The 7159-nt window shown below is 43.3% G+C and overlaps 1 protein-coding gene across 7 annotated transcripts in view; it reads left to right on the top strand.

The window, feature by feature from the left end:
- Positions 1–2721: 2721 nt before the first annotated feature.
- The window catches only part of SLC45A3 (solute carrier family 45 member 3), a 72269-nt gene continuing 67831 nt past the window's right edge, over positions 2722–7159 (top strand). For all 7 annotated transcript variants that reach the window (XM_035121743.3, XM_088674317.1, XM_088674316.1 and 4 more), the window contains exon 1: positions 2722–2976. The gene's annotated coding sequence lies outside the window, so the exon portion shown is untranslated. The remainder of the gene's footprint in view (positions 2977–7159) is intronic.

The raw sequence follows: 7159 nt of genomic DNA, 5'->3' as shown, positions 1-7159 counted from the left end.
GATTCGGAAGAGAGCAGGGCAATTAAAGGCACAGAAGTCCTGTCCTCTATTAGAGTCTGGCAACCCTAAGTGATGGTAGCAGCAGACTTGGTGGGGGAGTGAATAGCAAGATACACACAAGCAAAGAAACTTGGAAAAGCAAGTTGTGTGTGTGTGCCAATCACATAATATGGTATGTTAAGTGAGAAATGGGAAACCTGACGATGGGATGAGCAGGGAATAGAGTGGCTGGAATATGATGTAATAAATGGATAATCTCAGATTCTAGATTTACACTGAGAAGCTATTTGGATGGGGCAGTAAGCTGCCCATCGGTGAAGAAATTAAATGCAGTGGGCAGAGGTGTGTGCCCATGCATAGGAGACCCAAAACAGGCTAATGAGAATTGGACAGCTGACTGACGGGGAAGTGGCTTATGTAGCCAAAATTGTGCCGCCCATGCACAAGAGAGGTATCAAAAGGCTTTGGGAAACCCCAAGGTGTGCAATAACAATCCTGGTTGGGGGGGGGCTGCAAAAGAGGCCAATAGGGACATTTTCTCAGTAGCTAGAGAACACAGGTGGGTGGACTGAAAAATATGGGAATGGAATGAAAGTACCATAGAAGCTGCCACACTGCGGCAACATGTTTATGTGTCCACTTGCTCAGCTCACAGTCAATGCAGAACATGGCTTGCCTAGCAAATCAGGCAAAATTGTACATGGCTTTCTACTTCTGCTTCAAAATATACTTGGGTATCTGCTCTAGACAGTTTTTGGCTTTCTGCAAAACAATTCTAGTCTGTGGGAAACAAGACTATAGTTAACAAGTCTAATTCTAAATGTCCGTTAATATTAGCAGAAGGAGCATATAGCGCCAAAGTTACTCAATGCAGGATGAAGATTTTACTGTACATCCGAAGTAGTATACATAATCTAAAGCAGCAGAGGGCGTACTTCAACCTCTGTATTGCTTGTTTCTGTGGGAAGGAGCATCTTGGCTTTTTGAGCTTTCTGCATTACAAAAAGTACTGGTTCCAATTTTGCTCCTTTTACAGTTTGGGTTAATGTTTTCTTCATGCAAATTAACTTCTTTGGCAGTTGTAGTAACATTGAAGCGCACTAATTTATGGGCCAAATAAATCACTTGAGCACAAATGGAGACAGAAGTATGACCCAATGCATCGAAAACCACCAGGGGGAAGGAAGAAACCTTAAAATTGTATTCCATTAGTTTGGTTTAAGGAGTTGATCCAGGAGTTTTGAATGTGTGAAAGTAATTTGGATGGAAGTACATCTGTGGTTGTGACTCCTTTTATGAGTCTTCATCTTTTTCCCAGTGCTTGGGTACTAAGCTAATGCTGTTCATTCTTGGCTCAATAACTGAAACAAGTTGGGGAATGAAGCACCTTTAACACAGATGTTAGGTGTGGGTCCGTCTTTCCGTATTTACAATCCTGCTGTAGCAAAGCTTTCAGTGACTTCATTAGGTTCTTAAGCACTACAAGCTGGTCACCATTGCTCATCTATGCAGCTAATAATCACTTGTTGAACAAGAGATAAGGCAACATATTTCAGAAGAGTAAACAGATAGCACTTGCTGCTTTGCTGGTATTCATTTAATCCTTGCCTGCCTTGTCTTGACAGATTATTATTATTATTATATATTGCATTTATATCCTATTTTCTCCAAGGAGCTCATGCTTCTCCCCCTCTGCAATTCTCACAACAACCCTGTGAGGTAAATTAGGCTGAGAGGCAGTGACTGCTGCAAAGCTGCCCAATGAACTACTTGGCCAAATGGGAATTTGAACCCTGGTCTTCCAGGTCCTAATCTGATACTAACCACTACACCACACTGGTTACCTCCTTATCCTACTTTTGCAGCAACCATCTCCACATCGGTTTCAAGTCCTGGTCCACATGAATAAGGTTTTGACTGCCTTGCCGTCCCCTCTTGCCACTGCGCAGCTCAGTATTTTCCTTTGCGTGCATAACGGGTTTATTTTGATGGCTTAGCCACAGAATACAGATTGCCATAAACAATACAGCGTGGACAGGAATGTGTGTGCATAATACTGAATTTGGAGGTCGAAGTCATAAATGTAAATTCTTGAAATCTCAGTAATGGTGTTTTTTGCCTGCTCGATTCTCTGTTTGTGTTTGACATGAATGGGATGTGCAATGGGGCATCTTTCGCACAGCTAACTTTGGAAAGCCTGCCCGGTCCAATCTTGCAAACGAAGTTTTACCTGAAACTGTTCACATCTTTACAAGCTTCACACAAATGGAAAGCCTGCTGTTAAAACTGAATGCTATGCCCAATATCAAATCCCACATTTGTGCAGCATGATTGCAGTCTATACATGGCCCCAAAGCGCTGTCCCTCTGAAATCCAGTTTGAAATGTTATCCTTCCCTTCCCCTTGCTGCCCTTGTGACTCCAGCCCTTGTAGGTCCTGACTGGCTGTTCTTAAACCTGTGCCTTGCTCTAGTACAAGCTGTGCCACTTGGGAGTTCCGAGCACATTAGCATTGTTTTGATGAATAGGAGTGCCTATTTACACATGGGGTGGGTGACTGTAACAAAGGGCGTGCTGTCACCTGCTGCTAGAAATAATAAAACAGGAGAATGAGTGGTGTAAAATATGCCAAATCCTGCTTTGCGGGAGAGCTGCTCTTTTGTCTAAAACTAAATGGAGCCTTTCCGGATGATGATGAAAGACAGTCCAGTTGTGAGTGCAGCATTTGATACTAGTTGCAAACTTAAGCATACCAAGTGTGTGTGGAGGGGGAGCTTTGAAAAATTAAGCTTCAATTTTTATGGCTATAAAGATAAGCCTCCAGCCTGGGGAGAAATGTGGCTCTCTGGGGATCTCTGTTTGGCCCTTGGGACTCTCCAGACCACACCCCTTTTGCAGGCCTAGCTGGAATGTTTTCCCCAACCCTTTTCATGCTTCTTGCTTGCCTGTGAAATGCCTACTTTTCAGTGCCAGCCAGGTAAGCCCCCTCTTGTTCTCCCAGCTCTTTTAACATCTCTTAAAATTTCCTTTAGCATCACTGATGATGATAATTTTATTCTCTGTGAAATAATGGCAATTGAGCTGGGTTTTGTATGCTTGCTTGGGTTTGACTTGTGGCTGTCTGTGTTGTATTTCATGACTGGGTTTTATTTATTGTGAGGCTGGCTTTATTGATGTAGGGTGTTACTGAGTTTGTTTTAATTTTGCCTGCTTTTTTATAGGAGGCTCATAAATTGAATGGAATAAGGGGGCGGAAATCATTGTGGCCTTTGTGTCCACGTCATCAGACGCATGAAGTCTTATCCCGAGTTAGCAGATTATATATGCCCATATACAAGGATACATACACGTACATGGGTTTAGAGCGGGGGAGGGAATGTAAACAGTGAGGCTAAAAGGCCATGAAATACAAAAGAGAAAGCATGTGGTATTTCCATGCAAAGCTCAAATGTATACAAGATAAGCACAGTATTTCTAACTGTGTCCTGCTAACTTAACACCTGTAGTAGAAGAGCCTGAGTCCTAAACAAATACTGTCAAGCTTGCTGATAAATTCTAGTTCCACAACTTCAGGTTGAACTCTTCCTTTGAAGTTTCTATGTTGAAGAGGAGTGACTCTTCATTCAGCCACATTTGAACATCTATTTATTCTTGCCTTGTTAGTCCTTTGCAGGCACTGTTGGCAAATTAATGGCATATATTAGGCATCCCCAAACTGCAGCCCTCCAGATGTTTTGGCCTACAACTCCCATGATCCCTAGCTAACAGGACCAATGGTCGGGGAAGATGGGAATTGTAGTCCAAAACATCTGGAGGGCTGAAGTTTGGGGATGCCTGGCATATATATTGTGTTGCGGATTGAGCAGATGCATGACCCCCAATGGTTCAGCTGTTGGTGCCGTGAAGTCCTAGAATACGGTTGCCTGCGTAGATAAGAGGACAGAATATATACTTGATGACTCATGGAAATAAGGCTGCCAATGGTCACAATGGTTGTATCTTGTCTCAAGGATTATAGGCGATCTGCCTCTGAATACCAGTGGGAAACAGATATTGTGCTTATATCTGGCTTTGGGTTTCCGATATGTATCTGGTTGGCCACTTGGGGACAACATGTTGGATTGCCCAGTCCTTTGGTCTCATACAGCTGGGCTCTTCTTAAGTTTTTATGACTTGGCAGACATTGCAAGTGGTCTGTTTTAAGACAAGGGTGAGGAACCTATGACCCTCCCATTATTCTTGACCATTGACCATGCTGGCTGGAGCTGATGGAAGTTGGAGTCGCACAATATCTGGAGGTCCACAGGTTCCTCACCCATGGTTTAAGACCCTAGATGAGCTGAAGCATCAACCTGTAGAGTTCAGATGTGCAAATGTACCTTCCCATGCAAGTCATCACTTGCTGTTCATTTGCTGGCCGAATTGCAAGGTGGAAAGATCATTGCATGTTAATGGTATCAATATTTTGCACTCCAGAATAGTGCCTGCTAACAGAGTGGACCTCTGTTTGGCTCCAGTACCAGATTTCGTGCTCCATACTGAAAAACAACAATTTTTAAGTTTTGAAATTGTAACGAAAAGGAGCAAAAACAAATAACAACACAACAACAAAAATCCCTTGGCAGCCAACACTGACAATAAGAATATTACATCAATCCTGCTCTAATACTTTATCAAATAATCAAATATAATGGGTGTGTTCTTTATAGATGTATTTTACAGCTAAAATTGTCATAGACCTTTAATCTAGGCTAGTTGCTTGCTAAGTTTAGCAGACTTTTGCCAGATATGAAACAAGGTTCCTTCTTTAAAATTCTACACCACAGTTGGTATTGAAGGGTATAAGTTGAAGAAAAGTGGAATGGAGATGATTTGGGGATGTCACCAAATGCGTGAGATATCCCAGTGGCTCCTGATGCTGGATGACAAATTGCCAGACCAAGAACAAGGCCAGATGGAAAACCTTGCATTTCTCTTTATGTGTACAGAAGTGACAACTCTGAGGCCATTCATCCCTCTCAGCTTTCTGGAATCTACTGCCCAATTATGGCCACTTGGGACAAGAGAGATCAATGATCTTTTTAAAACAAACAGGGCCTGGTTTGTGAATCTCAAGCCAAATTTACAAATGTCTCTGCAACTTCCTGCTGAGGGCAAGTTTATCCCTCTCTCTGGATATAACATACAGTTAAACTAGGGGTGGGGTGAGGGAGATGGAATTAGACCTAGGATTCTGCAAAGGGTTTCTCAAAGGGTGGGAGGGAGTTAAAAGTGCTTACATGCATTTTTTATTTTTATAGAAGTAAGTTTCTGGCGTCTTGATTTCAAATAATCCTGCTGTCTATCAGGTTGAAAGACAACAACATTTGTGTTTACAGGAGACTCAGTTTCAAGCAATCATTAATTCCTTTTGTCATGCAAGTCTGCTTTACCTCCCCACCCTACCCCCACCCCCCTCTGAACTGATGCCTGGCCTTGGTTGGAGACCTAAGGGCTGCCATGTGCAACTTACATTCCCTCCAACATCCCCAAATATTATGGATGAATGAGAGCATTGTGGGTCACGAGAACTGCTCTTGCCTATTTTTTGTGGGCTAGCCTTAACCGTGTTGCTGTGTCCTTTCTGGATCTGCCATCAAAGACCCCAAAACAGGAGATAGCTTTTGTCTTAGTCCTGTGAGATTAATGTGAACTTCAATTTAAAAAGGAAACTAAGCAGAATCCCATGTGAGATTTTGATCTTACAGAACCAGTTCGTCCATGTATTATATAAGTTCTTGAAAGTAATAGTTCTCAGAAAACCCTTTGCAATATGCAGATGTTCAACCATGGGATTGTACCTGGGCTGGGCAAGTAAAATCAAGCTTCGTAAGGAAGTTATGACAGCTGCCCAACCCTATAATTACCCTAGTAGTCCCTGTGTCATCACTGTTTCTATATATATATATATATATATATATATATATATATATATATATATATATAATACTTAATTTTACAGAGTTTAGAACTACCAGTCCCAAGGATGGGTTACTTGATATAATTTTTGCATGCCTTAGGTCAAGGAGAGTTCAGTGAGCTCTTTCATGTCTCAGGAGAACATTGAATGCACATTTAAAGCACATTACTCCCCCCCCCCACCAATAATTCTGGGAATTGTAGTTTTCCCCTCACAGAGCTATCATTCTCCTTAGCAAACAGTTCCCAGGAGTTTGCTTTAAACGTCTGTTGAATGTGCTTTGAATGTAATCTCTACATGTCATAGTAAAATCTGCACTCCAGGGGGCAGTATTAGAGGATCTTTGTTCGGACCAGTCAATGTCTGTGATGAAGCAGTGCAGTCTTCCATGTTTTGGCGTTCATCAAATAATCAGTTGACCTGGAGAGGGACGGATACGCATAAGACAACAATAATCAGCTTCATCAGTTAGCTAACCTTGCCTTTGCACAGGGAAAGGCAAAACTGCATTAGGCAGTCCCTTCTGGAATGCCCGCTTCGCTTGATTTTTATGTACAAAAGCACATCCTCTCCTCCTCCCCATATAGGATAAAGGTCTGTAAAAAGTAAATCACATGGCAGTATCCCAGAATGCTGTGTGCAGCATCTCCTGTGTTGCCTTTTCAGTTTTTAAGAGAGGATCACAGGTGGGGAGTGCACTTTCCGCCTGCTGGAGGGCAATTCCATCGGCACTTGAAGACCCTCCAAGTGCCCCTATTTTCCAGGGATAGTCCTGAATTTACAGAAGTCGTCTCAGGTATAGCGAAGTTTTTAAATGTTTAATGCCGGCATCCCCAGACTACGGCCCATGGGCCGGATACGGCCCAAAGGACGCAGTTATCCGGCCTGTGGCACCCCCCACCGCCCACTGCCGCCGCCCGCTCTTACTGGCGTGGCGCAGTGCGGCTGCCCACTTCCGGGTCGCAGAGCACCAGAAATGGCTTGCGCGCATGCGCAAGCATCATTTCCGGTGCACTTCCAGGTTTGAGGAGGCCCATGCGCACAAGCTATTTCCAGTGCTCCTGCGACCTGGAAGTGTGCCGGAAATAGCGTGTGCACATGCGTATGGGCGCGCGCTCCCGTGCGCTCCCCTGCCCCTCCAGCTCGCACCGTAAGTTTGGAGACCCTGGTTTAATGTTTTATTATGTTTTTATATATGTTG

Source organism: Zootoca vivipara, chromosome 7 (assembly GCF_965207765.1).
Source record: "Zootoca vivipara chromosome 7, rZooViv2.hap1.1, whole genome shotgun sequence".
Taxonomy (NCBI): domain Eukaryota; kingdom Metazoa; phylum Chordata; class Lepidosauria; order Squamata; family Lacertidae; genus Zootoca; species Zootoca vivipara.
This window is presented reverse-complemented; position numbering and strand designations above follow the sequence as displayed.